At 37.9% G+C, this 14,646-nt stretch overlaps 1 long non-coding RNA gene across 11 annotated transcripts in view; it reads right to left on the minus strand.

Annotated features, from left to right (window-relative positions):
* LOC103552449 (uncharacterized) overlaps nt 1-14,646 on the minus strand; it is a 176,255-nt gene that overhangs the window by 14,706 nt on the left and 146,903 nt on the right. For 10 of the 11 annotated variants that reach the window (XR_011538946.1, XR_011538937.1, XR_011538941.1 and 7 more), the window contains one exon: nt 2,661-4,426. The exons of the other annotated variant lie outside the window; for it this stretch is intronic. This is a non-coding gene — a long non-coding RNA (uncharacterized lncRNA). Of the gene's footprint in view, nt 1-2,660; nt 4,427-14,646 lie in introns of those variants that run through there. 11 annotated transcript variants of the gene reach the window in all.

Genomic DNA, 14,646 nt, shown 5'->3' on the forward strand with positions numbered 1-14,646 from the left:
CATTTAATTTAGCAATACGTATTTGGATTATGTCACCCTTCGTGAAATGCACAAACGCATTGATGAATTTCTTCCATCATTAAACTCTTTCATAATGAATTTCTTACATAATAAATCTCTTTGATAAACTTATCCATTATTTGTATTCATATATGAAGGTAAGTTCTAAAAGGACAGCACAGTTATCTTAATATTAGTTTATACTGCTACTGAGAACAAAGACAGATGAAGAGTGTTGTCTGAGCAGCACTGGGTCTAATTTGCAAAACGTAACTTTGAAACTTGGGTGATGTTAATGGAGCTATCTGCAAATCAATTGAAGGGAATTATTTGCAGCTAGGCATTTCTTTTCCCGAAGGAATGTCTGTGACTCCTTACACTACATGGGCTGAAGTGGGCAAATGAGAGCTGCAGGATATGCTTAGGTGGAAAGTTCAGGACATGCTTAGAAGCAGATTTTTAGGATCTTCTGAAGAAGGGCTCAAAGAACAGCATGATCAGTAACTGGCTAGATGATGATTAGAGTTGCTTTGGAAGATGATGAGCTAAAGATGGAAAGTTTTCTTGAGGAACCCAAATCCTCATTGCCTGGAACTGTTGCAGTCAGGCAAGCTTAAATTGGTGTCTTTGAGAAAATCATTGTCTCGTTTATTATATTTCTGCATATTTGGGGCTTAAATAAGAAAATATTATACACATGCACACATCCTGGATATAGTCCAAGTTTAAAACATTGTAGTTTATTATAAGGTTCCTGAGAGATGACAACTATGGCAAAGGGTCCCCAAAGCTGGCCCTTCAGAATTAGAAGAAAACCCCAACTTTGGAGACAACATGAAGGTCCAAAGACCTGTAACACCTTATGGACCTGTCCTCTCTCTTTTCTTCATGGGCGAAACTGGGATTCTCTTGTGATTGAAGAATCTTCTCTCCATACCCTCAATCCTAGATGCTTTGGGACACCCATAGATTTTTTTCCAACACTGATAGGTTAAAAGACTATAGTTACCTCTCTTTTTTCACAGCTAGCATAGAGGAATGATCTCAGGCTTTTTGGGGGGTGTGGGGTGGGGTGGGTAATCCTCATCTGAGGATAAGTCTATATATGTTGTAGAAAACCTTGCCAGTTGGGTGGAGGGTAACTTCAGGCCCTGAACAGCTGGTCAGAGAGTCAGTCGCTGGTTCTACTTCAGCCGTCCAGGAGTCTGGAAGTTGAGGAGGATCATAGGGTGATCTGATGGAGAACTACAAAAGGGGAGGATCAAGTCAACCTCTTTCAGACTCATTACAGTCCCCTAAAACATTAATGACCTTTTTGCTTAATACTGATAGGGGAAAATTTTAGTTCACTGACCTTACAAATAATTACAGCTCCTTGGAAAGCTTTTGTTCATGGAAACTGGAAGCACTTCCAATCACTCTAATGATGTTTATTATCTTAATAGCACCTGTCCTTTACCCCGCCTGCATACTCAAAAAAACATTAACTAAAAGAGAGGATGATTCATTTCACATCCTGATGTTTTCTTACGACCACAGCTGTGGCCACTTCAGTGTCCAGCAAAATATTTCTTTGGCAAGTGATTTAGGGAGGGGTGGAAAGTGGAACAGAAGCAGTCTCTGGAAAGCCTTCAACACTGGGGCGTATTCTCTCCCTATGTGACTCCAAGGAATTCCCACTCATGGAATCTGGCCTATCACAAAGAACTTTTCTTTTCTGTGCTTGATTCAACTTAATAAATCATGTCAACCAACTGTGGTGAATGATGACTGTTCTTCATACTACAGAACAATCGTCTTCCTAGCTGAAGCTCTGGGGAAGGAAAGGAATCGTCAGTTCCAGTTCCCTCTTGCTGGGCACAGGCTTCTATCTCAGCTGGCTGGATCCTCTTGCTCAGAACTCCTTTCCTAGAACAAGGTCTTCTTTTTTTCTGACCTCTAGGACACTTACATGCATTCCTCTTCTAACCACCTTTGTCGGCCTTAATTCTGAAATAACTTCTCTTTTTGATGCAGAAAGGTGACATTTCTCATCAAAGAGGCAAACCCTCAATGAGAACAAGATGTCTTAAAAAAAATAAATCATGTCTAATTAAAAAAAAACCAGCCAGATTTAGAAAATGCAGGAGATATTCTCCCCTTTTTAAAGGTAGACTTTAAAAAGTAAATTTGTCCTACTAAATAAATAGCAAGTGGTATATGAAATGGCATGAGAATGAGAAGTACTCCTTTTACTCGTACCACCAACAGTTTATGTGCCTGTTCTCCCAACTGTGTCACAAAGTGCCAAATTTTGGTGCACTGTTGCATCCAATATTTCACATATCTGAGTCTTTCTTAAATAATCATAATGTTTCTAAAGCTCATAACTCTCTTTTTCTAAACTAAACCTCTCCTGGAGTCTGTCTCCACACAAAAGTTATCTTTTCAGCTTTCTTCTTCTAATCATTTTCTGTTTATTTCTGCTCCCTGCTGACCACACCCACCATCTTCTCCAACTGTGTTCTTCACAACCACTCAATCACAGTCCTTGGAGTTTTGCTTTGTTTCTTATTTACCATTTCATTTCCCTTCCCACTGCTATGATCCTAGCTCAGCTTTACAGGCAGTCCTTGATTTGCATGGTAATGAGAGAGTGGAAAGATGACTCTGCAGACAAAAACCATGCAAGGTAATGTTATTAATCAAAGAAGGGAAAATTACAATGGTTCTGGGACCTTTAAAAGTTTTTTGTCAACACATTAAAGACTCTTTTACAGTAGGTTATAAAAATATGGGGGAATTTAAAAATGGTAAAACTAATATTTATTTAGTACATTGAAGTTTAAAACAGTGGAAACGCTGAACAGTAAAATGTCTTTTTCTTTGTAGGGATCCCCCGAGCTCAGTTTGAGCAGTGCCCGCCCTTTTCCTCTCCCTGTATGACATACGGTATGGAGTGAGCCTCTTTACTATTCCTCCGTGAATTGTTGTACTCCTTTCTAAATCTGAATTAGTTTCCAGCTATTTATCCATTGTGCCTTCAATACAGCACAATTCCTCCCAGAGTTTCTTTAATGTGAGGGTTTTTTGCCAGTGTGCCTTCTTCTGGGATATCTTCATCCTTTTCATCACCGCCATATTCCTCATTTGTGTCGCTAAGTTTGGCTTCACTGAGTTCCTCTGGATGCACGTCTATCGTCTCTGGAAAACAGTGATGGTGTCAACATTCCCACAGATGGCCATTTCTTCCCTGACTCCATTTATGCTCAATTAGAACTTCACTTGCAGCTTTATCAATTTTGGTTTCCTTGTTGCACTTCATCTCTTAGCCAATTTCCTTTTAGGTTATCCATTTTTTCAAATGTTTAGGTAAGTTTATCCCTGGAAGACAAGGAGGTAACACAACTACATGCTTTGCTGTCTGTGTGTGAACTGAATAATAGATGTGTGGTGGCCAATCACCAATAGACTTTGAAAGAAGTGATGCAATTGGTCACTGAATGTCATGTGCATCTGTTACTTACATAGTGACTTGTGGTTTGAAAATCTAACAGTGAAGTTCCTACTTTATGCAATTACTCACAGTCAATTTATTGAGGTAACTGAGAATTTGAACTGTGTTGTTGGGGGACTGGTATCACTTAAACTGTGGGTACACTGAATAATACACTGAAATTTGTGTATTATTGGAACTGTGCAAGGCGAGGAAGCCTGATTATTACCAGGAAAATTTTCTGGTTTCTGTTTTTATCTTTAGCATTTCCAGTCAAGCTTACATTCACTGGTCCAGATTTTCCTCTAGGATGAGTACTGCCTTATTCATCATTTAACCACTCATGGGCCTCACAGAACCTTAGATGTAGTTTTCACCCCAACCTCAGAATAACCTAATTATAATATCTTCCTGGTTGGCCTAAGCACCTGTACTTACATTCTGAGATTGCATCTCTATTAAGCCCCTGGGGGTCCCTGAATCCTGCTGCAGAACTAGAGAACTGAGGCTGCTTTGTTGTGCTTGTTGTCATTGCTGCTGCTGTGTAGTTCATAACTTCTATAAGAAGTGAGTTAGAAGACTCTGGACCTTTGTTAAACCTGGACTTTCTGAATGTTGTGTCTGAGTGATATTCCCAGTAAGGTGGATCTGAAGAGCTGTCCCTTTTGTTTTCTTGGTCTTCTCTACAAGACTTGCTCTCCAAATACCTCCAGGCCTGTGAGAGTTAGTGCTGAGCTCCCAAGTAGAAACACAGGGTTAGACTTCTCAAACTTGTTGCTTTGTAGGAGACAGCAACAAGAGGCACTTCTGCCAGGTTTTCTCTCTGTGGTCTCCCAAATCAGAGTCTTGGAAGAGGAATCTTGTCTGTTATTTACTGAAAGGAACGCCTTTCCTTGGTACCACTGTAGTGAGATGTCAATGCTTTCTTCTTCATAGTCTGCTTTTTCGTTCCTAGGAAACAATACAATATCCCTGAATTTTCCTTTGTATATGCTTAAAACATCCTCTAAAGAATAAGAGGTAATAGGAAGAGGCTTTTTCTGACTCCTTATTCTGAGACCCCAAAGGAAATCCTATAGAGCCAAGCTGGGCAGACCTTTGTGTCTATTTCGGCCAATAGAGTATAATGGAAGTGATGCCACATGACTTCTGAGGCTAGATAATAAGAACACCTTGCATTTCTGCCATGCCTTCTTAGGACACTTCTCAGAAACCAGCTTCTATGCATGCCATGAGGAAGCCCAAAACTAGCCCACATGCACAGGCCACGCATAGGTAATTTGGCCAGTAGCCCAGCTGAGGTCCCAGCCAATAACTAGCATCAGCTGCCAGACATGTGAGTGAAGATACACGCAGATGATTCCTGTCCTCATATGTTAAGTCATCCTAGTCTTTGAGTCTTCCCAGCTAATGCCCCACACAGGGTATAGCAGACATAAGCAGAACATCCTGGGTCCAGACTAAATTCCTGATCCAGAAAGTCTGTGAATACCCTTGTTACTTTTATACACTTGTATGCCACTGAGTTTGAGGTGGTTTCTTATGAAGCAATAGTAACTGGAACAGAAACACTTGACTCTTTAAGACACTTAAAATTGTTTGAGTGGTGAGACAAGTGAATTTATCTTTTCTTATCTATACTTTCTAACATCTCCACAATTCATATGGGTAACTTGTGTAGTCAATAAGGAAATAGTGATGTGGCTGATTACATGTGAATGGGAGAGGGAAGGCTCTGGGATGCCTCCCAGGTTTCATGTCTTTGGACACTAGTGAGAAGAGGTTGTCATGTATTCATTGTTTCCCTTATCTCAGTCATATAAAGAACACTCATAGCACATTACTTCTTGTTAAAGTGTTGCATTAAGCAATTTCTTCAGAATTAGCCCCAAAACTGTAATAAAATGTGATGTGATAATTTCCCACCCTCAGCAAATACTGTCAAAATGTAGAAACCGCCTTATCACTTGTAGCCAAATTGTTAATCCTGGGAAAGATGCATCTGAATTCTATATACCCTACTGGATGGTCCACTGTGGACAACTTTCATTTTCCCCATCTCATCTCCTCATTTTGTGTTTGAACAAATACAATTCAAGATTTAGGATCTTTCTGCCAAAAACCAAATGAGGAAGCCAGATGATTGAGGCCCTTAGAAGAATAAGAGGCAGTCTGAATAAGAAATAAGGATTAATTTGACCACTAGTTCACCAAACAAAGCCAAAATATTAACATCAAGGAATGATTGATGGTGTAAGTACATGCACCAGAAGTTGCTTGTTTCAACTAATTGAATTCAATACATCAGTGCAACTAGGCAATTCTAAGTACTTAATTTTTCCTTAGCAAGTGAGTGTAACTTACTCTTTCATCTTCTGGGGGCAAAAAAGCATTTACTGACTCCAGAATAGATTGAGCTGTGTTAAGGAGGGAGCCGCCACAACATCAACAGAAAGCAAATTCTACAGGCAAGTTTCTAAACTGTTAGAACTTTAAGAGTATTCTGGTGGTACTTCTTAGAAAAGAGAAGGAAGTAATGTTTCACCTGTGGAGTAAACTAGAGGTCAAATGATTTCTTCCTAACTTCTTGTAATCTTAAAGGAGATAGGCTCTGAAAATCTAAAAAAAATTCTATCTTGACCATTTGGCATAGAATAGTTGGAGGATGAAAGGAGGAATGACAAGGCTTTTGGAGGGATAAAAAATGAAAATAACCAAAATTACATCTTTCTTACATAAGTGGCCAAAAACAGAAAGCTTTACACAAGGTTTTTAGTCTTGGCAGTCAGTATTGCCCTTACACCATCAAATGTCATTGCAATCATATGGTATCAATAACAAATGAATAATGGCTAGAACGTTTAAGGTCTGTTCTTGCAGACTTTAGATCTGAATTCTCACAAATCTCAAAAGCATGTTCATTCTGAATTCCGGCCAGATTTTTGACCTTTCTGCTGACCTGAAAGGGTTATGTATCTGGGGTAAGACTCAAACTAGTGCCTGGAACATCTTTCGGAATGGCCAAAATATTTTCTTTATGACTGTGGAGCAACTTCCAAATCATATTGCTTTCTTTTGCAAAGGCTTCTAGACTATTGAGTTTTACAGCATATCCCATATAATCATTTCCAGTTTCTGTCTCAAGATTTGGGTTAGGCTCTTTCAATATTACCTAAACACTCTACCAATTGATAGCATTATGTTGGGGCTATTGAATTAGATTTTGCCCCAGAGGCCACACATGGGAGGCTATGTCTATTATCTACACCATTTTTATTGGCCTTTGTGGTAAGCATGGTCAAGATATAAAAGCTTTACCTAAGGTGGTAGGAATGGAGAAAAGAAAACGAGAGAATGTGATGACATTCTGAATGTGGGTTGTAGAGGAAAAGGAAACAATGTTGACTAAGTCTTCTGAGTAACTGAGCTCATAATAAGATGCCTGAGGTAATGTGGATAATTTAGTTTTGGATGATCTCATGCTAAACTGAAAAATAATGTATTGTTAACATGCTTCAGCCAGGTCATAGGTTTATTTAAAAAACACCCTTTATATAGCAAAACTGTTATCAAACAATGTTGTAATTTAAATGGCCCCTTCCAAAACAGAGATGTTAAAGTGTACAAAGGGTTTACATCTCAGCGTTATTTCCTGCTGTATCTTAAAACTAAAGCATCTCAAAATTAGGTCACTCACCAAGCATTCTAAAACTCAAAGCCAATGAAAATGTCCTCGCTTTCTTTCTTACTTAGCAACCTCAAGTGCAAGAAATTCTCCTGTTAATATTAAAGACAACTACTTCTTATTTATATAAAAAATATTAAAGTGAGACTAAATATTTTTAAACTATCTTAATTTGATTTTAAAAATTGTTTGAAAGCCTACTTTAAACATCATACTTAATGGTGAATTACTGAAGGAATTCCTTTTGGTAAAAGAAAAGGTACTTCCACTGATATTATTCAATATTGTTCTGGTTTTATTCCCAATGCAATATGACAAGAAAAAAGAGGTATATATTATAATTGAACATAAAATTATTTTCACACTGACATGATTTTCAGAAAATTATGAAATAATGGCTCAAGGGGAAAGATGAAAGATAATACAAAACTCAATTCTCATCACAAAGAAAAAAATTTGTAACTGTGTGTGATGATGTAACTAAACTTACTGTGCTAATAATTTTGCAATATATATATATTATGCATATATATATATATGCATTCCACTTCACAGGAAGAACTAACAACTATTTATGAACAAGACACAACAGAGAGAATCCACAGAACCACCTGCACCACAGAGACCAAGACAGACTGCACTAGAAGGATAAAAGAAGTGGCTACACACTGGCTGCAGTGCCCCTCCCCCAGGCCAGGCAGCACCACATGGAGAGGTCACCTCTGAGCTTCTGGTTTCTCCACTGGGACAAGAGAGCCCGGGGGACAATGAATTGCCCAGCATTGAGGGTTGTTTTGTGGGACCCCGTACTCTGATCTGGCCCCTGGGTATTGCAGAGGAATCTGTAGGGCTCAACCACTGGGAATCTGACCGAAATGAAAATGAAAAAGAGGGGATGGATTTGCAACAACCAGCACACAGATCTTGGCAGACCAAATTCATACCTCCAGCGCCCAACTATTAATCCCTGTCAGCAGCTTTGCTCATCTGAAGAACCAAATTGGTGGCATACTCTGACCAGGGAACTCATTGGGGGTACAGATCTGAGGATTCCAGTCCTCAGATGAGGAGTTTTGCTGGCACTAGAGCCTGGTTTGCCCATGCCCAGGCAAGTAGCTGAGTATTAGCCCCATCCACTACTGAATATACTACCCAGTCCTAACCATCTACTAAGCCTGACTAGAGAATCCAGGTAACCATGAAGACCATCCTACAACCTCACTTAGGTAGGAAACCAAGCCAACGGTTCTACCCAACTGTTCTCAACCAGTAGCACACCCCCTCATCCCTGACCTCAGAGCTCAAACAGTTGCCTTGCACTAAAATAGATCATAATAGCAGGCCCTATCTTCCCAAGGACATTATCAGCAGACATGTCCAGAAACCCAAAGTGAGTTGACTGGTGAAGATCTGTCTCTGCCAAAGCAAACCTTTAAAGTCTGGGAAGGAGCTCTGTTACCCAAATGCACAGATACCAATCAAAGGAATCAAGGATAATAAAAAAATCAAGTAAATATGACACCATCAAAGGAAACTAATACACCTCCAATAACTGACCCTAAAGAAATGGAGATCTATGAACTGTCAGACAAAGGATTCAGGATAATCCTCTTAAGGAAGTTGAGCAAACTACAAGAACACATAGACAAACAACTAAATAAAATTAGGGAAACAATGCATGAACAAAATGAGAAGTTTGACAAAGAAATAGAAACAATAAAAAAAAAACAAACAAACAGAAATCCTAGAGTTGAAAAATGCAATAATTGAATTGAAGAATTCAACAGAGAGTTCAAAAAGCATACTCAATCCTGCAGAAGAAAGAATCAGTGACCTGGAGGATAAGGCATTTGAAATTATGCAGTCAGAGGAGCAAAAAGAAGAGTAAAAACGAGTGAAGGAAGCCTAAGAGACTTATGGGACACAATAAGAAGAATCAATACTTGCATTATGGGAATTCCAAAAGCAAAAGGGAAAGACAAAGGAACAGGAAGCATATTTAAAGCAATAATGGCTGATAACTTCCCAAACCTGGGAACAGAAATGGACATCCAGATTCACGAGGCCCAAAGGATCCCAAAGAGGTTGAATCCAAACAGGGCTACACCACAACAAATTATGATTAAATTGTCAAAAGTAAAAGACAAAGAAAGAATTTTAAAAGCAGCAAGAGAAGAGAGAAGTTACATACAAGTGAATCCTCATAAGATTATTGGCAGATTTTTCAAGAGAAAATTTTCAGGCCAGGAGAGAATGGGATGACATATTCAAAATATTAAAAGAAAAAATCTATCAACTAAGAATTCTATACCTGGTGAAGCTGTCCTTCAGAAACAAAAGAAGGATAAAGACTTTCCTGAACAAACAAAAGCTGAGAGAGTTCATTACCACTAGATTTGCCTTACAAGAAATGTTAAAGGGAATTCTTTGAGTGGAAGTAAAAGGATGTTAGTTAACATCATAAAAACATGAAAAGGTGGTGTAAAGCTCACTGGTAATGGTAAATATATAGTCAAAGTTAGATTCCGTAATATGGTAATGGTGGTGCATAATATACACACAACTCTAGCTAAACAGTTAAAAATGTGAACATAGTAAAAAATAACCATAACTACAGTAATCTGTTGTTAGTTACACAATATAAATATACATAAATTATAACAGCAATAACCTAAAATGTAAGGGGGAGGAGAAGAAAAAGTGTAAAGTGTAGGAGTTCTATTGATGGTAAGTCATTAACCACTTAAAATACGGTGTTATAATTTTAAGATATTTTATGTAAGCCTCATGATAACTACAAAGGAAAAATCTGTAGCAATTACATAAAAGAACATGATAAAGAAGTTAAAGCACACTGATACCAAAAGACATCAAAAGATACAGAGAAAACAGAAGGATAAGAAAAAAGGAAGAATGAATCTACAAAACCACCAGAAAACAATTAACAAAATGGTAAGATAAATCCTTACCTATCAATAATTATTTTAAATGTAAATGGATTAAATTCTCCAATCAAAAGACATCAAATGGCTGAACGGATTAAAAAAACAAAATCCAACAATATGCCGCATACAAGAGATTCACTCTAGCCTTAGAGACACACAGGGACTGAGAGTGAAGGAATGGTAAAAGATATTTCAGCAAATGGTAATCCAAAAAAAAAAAAAAAAAAAGGGAAAGGTAGCTATACTTACATAAAAATAGACTTTCAAAATGGTAAAAAGAGGCAAAGAAGGTCATTATATAATGATAAAGGGGTCAATCCATCAAGAAGATATAACTGTTGTAAATATCTATATGCCCAACATTGGAGCACCTAAATATATAAAGCAAAAAGAGAGCTAAAAGGAGAAATCAACAACAATACAATAATAGTTGGGGACTTTAATACACCACTTTAAACAATGGATTGATCATCTAGAGAATGAATAAAGAAACAGTGGAGTAGAACAACACTATAGTCTAAATGGACCTAACAGACAGATACAGAACATTCTATCCAAAAACAGAAGAATACACATTCTTTTCAAGTGCACATGGAACATTTTATAGCATAGACCATACATTAGGACACAACACAAGTTTTAGCAAATTCAAGAGATTGAAATTAAACAAAGTATCTTCTCTGACCACAATGGCATGAAACTAGAAATCAATAACAAGGGAAAACTGGAAAATTCACAAATACATGGAAATTAAACAACACTCTTCTGAACAACTAATTGATCAAAGAAGAAATTTAAAAAGTTTCTTGAGACAAAAGAAAACAGAAACACAACATATCAGAATTTATGGGATGCAGCAAAAGCAGTTCTAAGAGGGACGTTCATGGCAATAAACTTCTACAGTAAGAAGCAAGAGAGACTTCAAATAAACAACATAACTCTATGCCTTAAGGAACTAGAAAAAAGAAGAATAAACTGAGCCCAAAGTTAGCAGAAGGAAGAAAATATTAAGATAAGAACAGAAATAAATGAAATAGAGAACAGAAAAACAATAGAAAAGATTAATCAAACTAAAAGTTGGTTCTTTGAAAAGAAAGAAAACTGACAAACCTTTAGCTAGACTCACCAAGAAAAAAAGAGAGATGACCTAAATCAACAAAATTATAAATTAAAAAGGAGATATTACAACCGATACCAGGGAAATACAATGATCATAAGAAGCTACTATGAACAACTATATGCCAACAAACTGGACAAGCCAGAAGAAATGGAAACATTTTTAGAAGCCTACCACCTACCAAGACTAAATCAGGAATAAATAAAAAATCTGAACAGACCAATTACTAGTAAGTCTCTATCACAACTACTCAGCGTCACCGTTAAAGTGCAAAAGTAGCCCTAGACAATACACAAAGAAATGGGTGTGGCTGTCTTCCATAAGGTTTATCTACAAAAACAGGTAATAGGCTGTAGTTTGCCAGGCCCTGTACCAAATTATTCACAGTGGTTACCTCTGGGGCTAGGGTTAAAGAGAAAGATGCTTTTTACTCTTTACGTGTTTCTATAATGTCTGATATTTTGCAATTAGCGTTTTATTTAAAGAATCTACTTCTATTGACCTTGTTACAAATGTTTCCCTGAAGAAATAGTGGATCTAAGTGAAAACCTCAAGGTAACAATGCAAATCTGATGCAAATTAGGCAGCAAAATATTCAGTCTATTATCTGTCACCTGAAATGCCTACAAGAACACAGCAAATTTGATTGCCAATTATTAAAAGAGGATTAACATCAGGTAATAATAAAAAAATCTATTCACCAAGATTCTTTCTCTATACTTGTACTTTACGATGTACACACAGATATTGGCCATGACACCCATAGTGTCAACTTTCCATGTTACAACAAGGAAATCATTGCTTTTACTCTGCACATGGAACATGTATTTTGTTCAAGGTATAAGCATGCCAGCAGCATTAATGTGCACATGCAAAGGAAAACTATAATTCATAGGCTAGAATAGTATTCACAAATAAGCTGACATTTGCTTTTGAACTTTGTTAAGATAAATTTCAACTGTTTTGCCTTAGTAATAGGAAAACAAGTATACGCCAGAGCCCATGGCTTCTAAGGATTTAAAACCCACTTGTAGACCCAAGATATACACAGACAATAAGTAATTAACCTTAGACAGTCTATGTCTCTTATTTTGGCAGGTATATGCAAGTGCTATAAAAAATGAGAAAGAAAAAATATTGTATCCCTGTGTGGAGGAGACCAACTTTTCAAAGAAACAGAACGGATACAATTTGGAGAAAGGAAAGGAAAGCCAGATACTCCAGGCTGGGGGAACAGCAGGAGAAACAGAATAAAGTTCCAAATGAGCATGACCTGCTCAAAGGACAGTGAAACCAATTTGCTTTGGGAGAAGGCCAGTCTAAAGAACATAGGCTTTTTCCTGAGTTCAGTGGGAAGCCAGAGGGAGACTGAGCAAGGAATTAACAAGTTTTTAAGAAGACTAGTTTTGAGGGTATGTGTACGGTTCATGACCTCACTCCCTTACAAATATCCAGACCTATGATTGCAAAAGTTCAGGACAGGATCTTAAGGCTGGACCAGTAGCCTGGGGGCTCCAATCAAGGTAATGACAGTGCAAATAGCTAGAAACGGCATGTAGTGTACCTTCCAGATGTGAATGACCAAGGCTTTTTAGAAAAACTGTCCTGGAAAACACAATAACCCTTGCTAATGCTGTTTTTTGTTTGTTCTGATGTTAGTCTTTTGTCTCTATGATTTCTAACAACATCGTTGACAAAATTTCATTCAAGCTCAGATCTTAAGAACTGCTAACAGAAAGTCAGATCTCTAGCAAAAACATTTCTTAAGTACCATGGTTTCTTGCTAGTGGTCCATTCTTTTATTCCCATTAAACCTAGACCGTCTGTCTCCAGGTCTCTGGGCCTTGTGACTAGTATGAGAGTTAGACATAATCTTTTTGAGGCTTCTCTCCACCTCCCTAGGAGACTCATTTATGTTTTGTTTCTAATGCCTTCATGGATAGTTGCTCTGTGTAGTAAGGAGAAGGTTAACCCAGCTGCTACCTACACTAATCTTCTACTTTGAACTACTTAAAATGCTTATAATTCCTCACATCTTGAATCAGGCAAGACCCAGGTCAAGACATTTTCGGGAGGAGGAAGATCTAAGAGGATCATATCCTCTCTCACTAATAAAGAGTAGCCTTTCTCAGGGGCTGGCCCAGTGGTGCAGTGGTTAAGTGTGCATGTTCCGCTTTGGTGGCCCAGGGTTTGCCCATTTGGATCCCGGATGTGGACATGGCACCGCTCAATAAGCCATGCTGTGGCAGGTGTCCCACATATAAAGTAGAGGAAGAAGGGCCTGGATGTTAGCTCAGGGCCAGTCTTCCTCAGCAAAAAAGAGGAGGATTGGCAGCAGATGTTAACTCAGGGCTAATCGTCCTCAAAAAAAAAAAAAAAAAAAAAGAGAGAGTAGCCTTTCTGTTTGAAAGATAGAGATGTACACACGAGGGTGAAAAACAGGACCCTGAATGTATACTGAGGAGAGTGGAGTCAAAGCATGGCAACAAGAACCTTCAGGAAAGAGGCAGCCTCTGCAGAAGCAGACCATCTTAAACTGAAGTGTTTCGGGCAAACAGACATGATAGGCTCCAGGATAGCTGGAGTGAACAGGGCTAGGTGAGGCAGCATTTTTTTTCCCAAAGATATATTAGTTTTTCAAATCTTGAAGGAAAGAACATTGTTTAATCCTCAAGAAAGAGGTCTTTTGGAAAGATAAGATGGTGGGCATATGTCCAAATTGGTTTACTCTCTTGGAAGACCACGGCAAACCACCCATTTCAGCCAGCTTCCAGCTCATATGCCCATGTATTCGGAGCATAAGAGGATGGTTCATAATTTTACGGGACCTTAGCTTCCATGGCTCTCACTAACCACTCAAGCTATGGAGCTCCTACCATCTCCATCTCTTTATCTGCAGGCTCTTTGAGGGATCTTGTTCACTAGATACAACATCTTATCATTGAAGTTCAGATTGTTTGCATGATATATATTTTTACTTTTAACTTATCCATATAATTATATTTGAAGTAAGTTTCTTATAGACAGCATATAGTTGGATCATATATTTTTATCCACCTTGACAATCTCTGTCTTTTAATTTGTGTGTTTAGACCATTTACATTTAATGTAATGTTAATATTTTTGGATTTAGGCTTGCCTTTGTATTATTTCTTTTCTATTTATTACATGTTTTTAAAATTATTTTTTCCTCTTTTCCACCTTCTTTTGAGTTATGTGAGTTTTTTTGGTATTCAATTTTATCTATTGTGCTTTCTGCTCTCTTTTTCTCTCTCTCTCTTTTTCTTTTTTGCAGAGGAAGATTTCCTTAAGCCAACATCCATTGCCAGTTTTCCTCTTTTTGTATGTGAGCCACTGCCACAGCACGGCCACTGACAGACAAGTGATGTAGGTCTGCACCCTGGAACTGAACCCACGCTGCTGA

This window comes from Equus przewalskii, chromosome 4 (assembly GCF_037783145.1).
Source record: "Equus przewalskii isolate Varuska chromosome 4, EquPr2, whole genome shotgun sequence".
Lineage (NCBI taxonomy): Eukaryota > Metazoa > Chordata > Mammalia > Perissodactyla > Equidae > Equus > Equus przewalskii.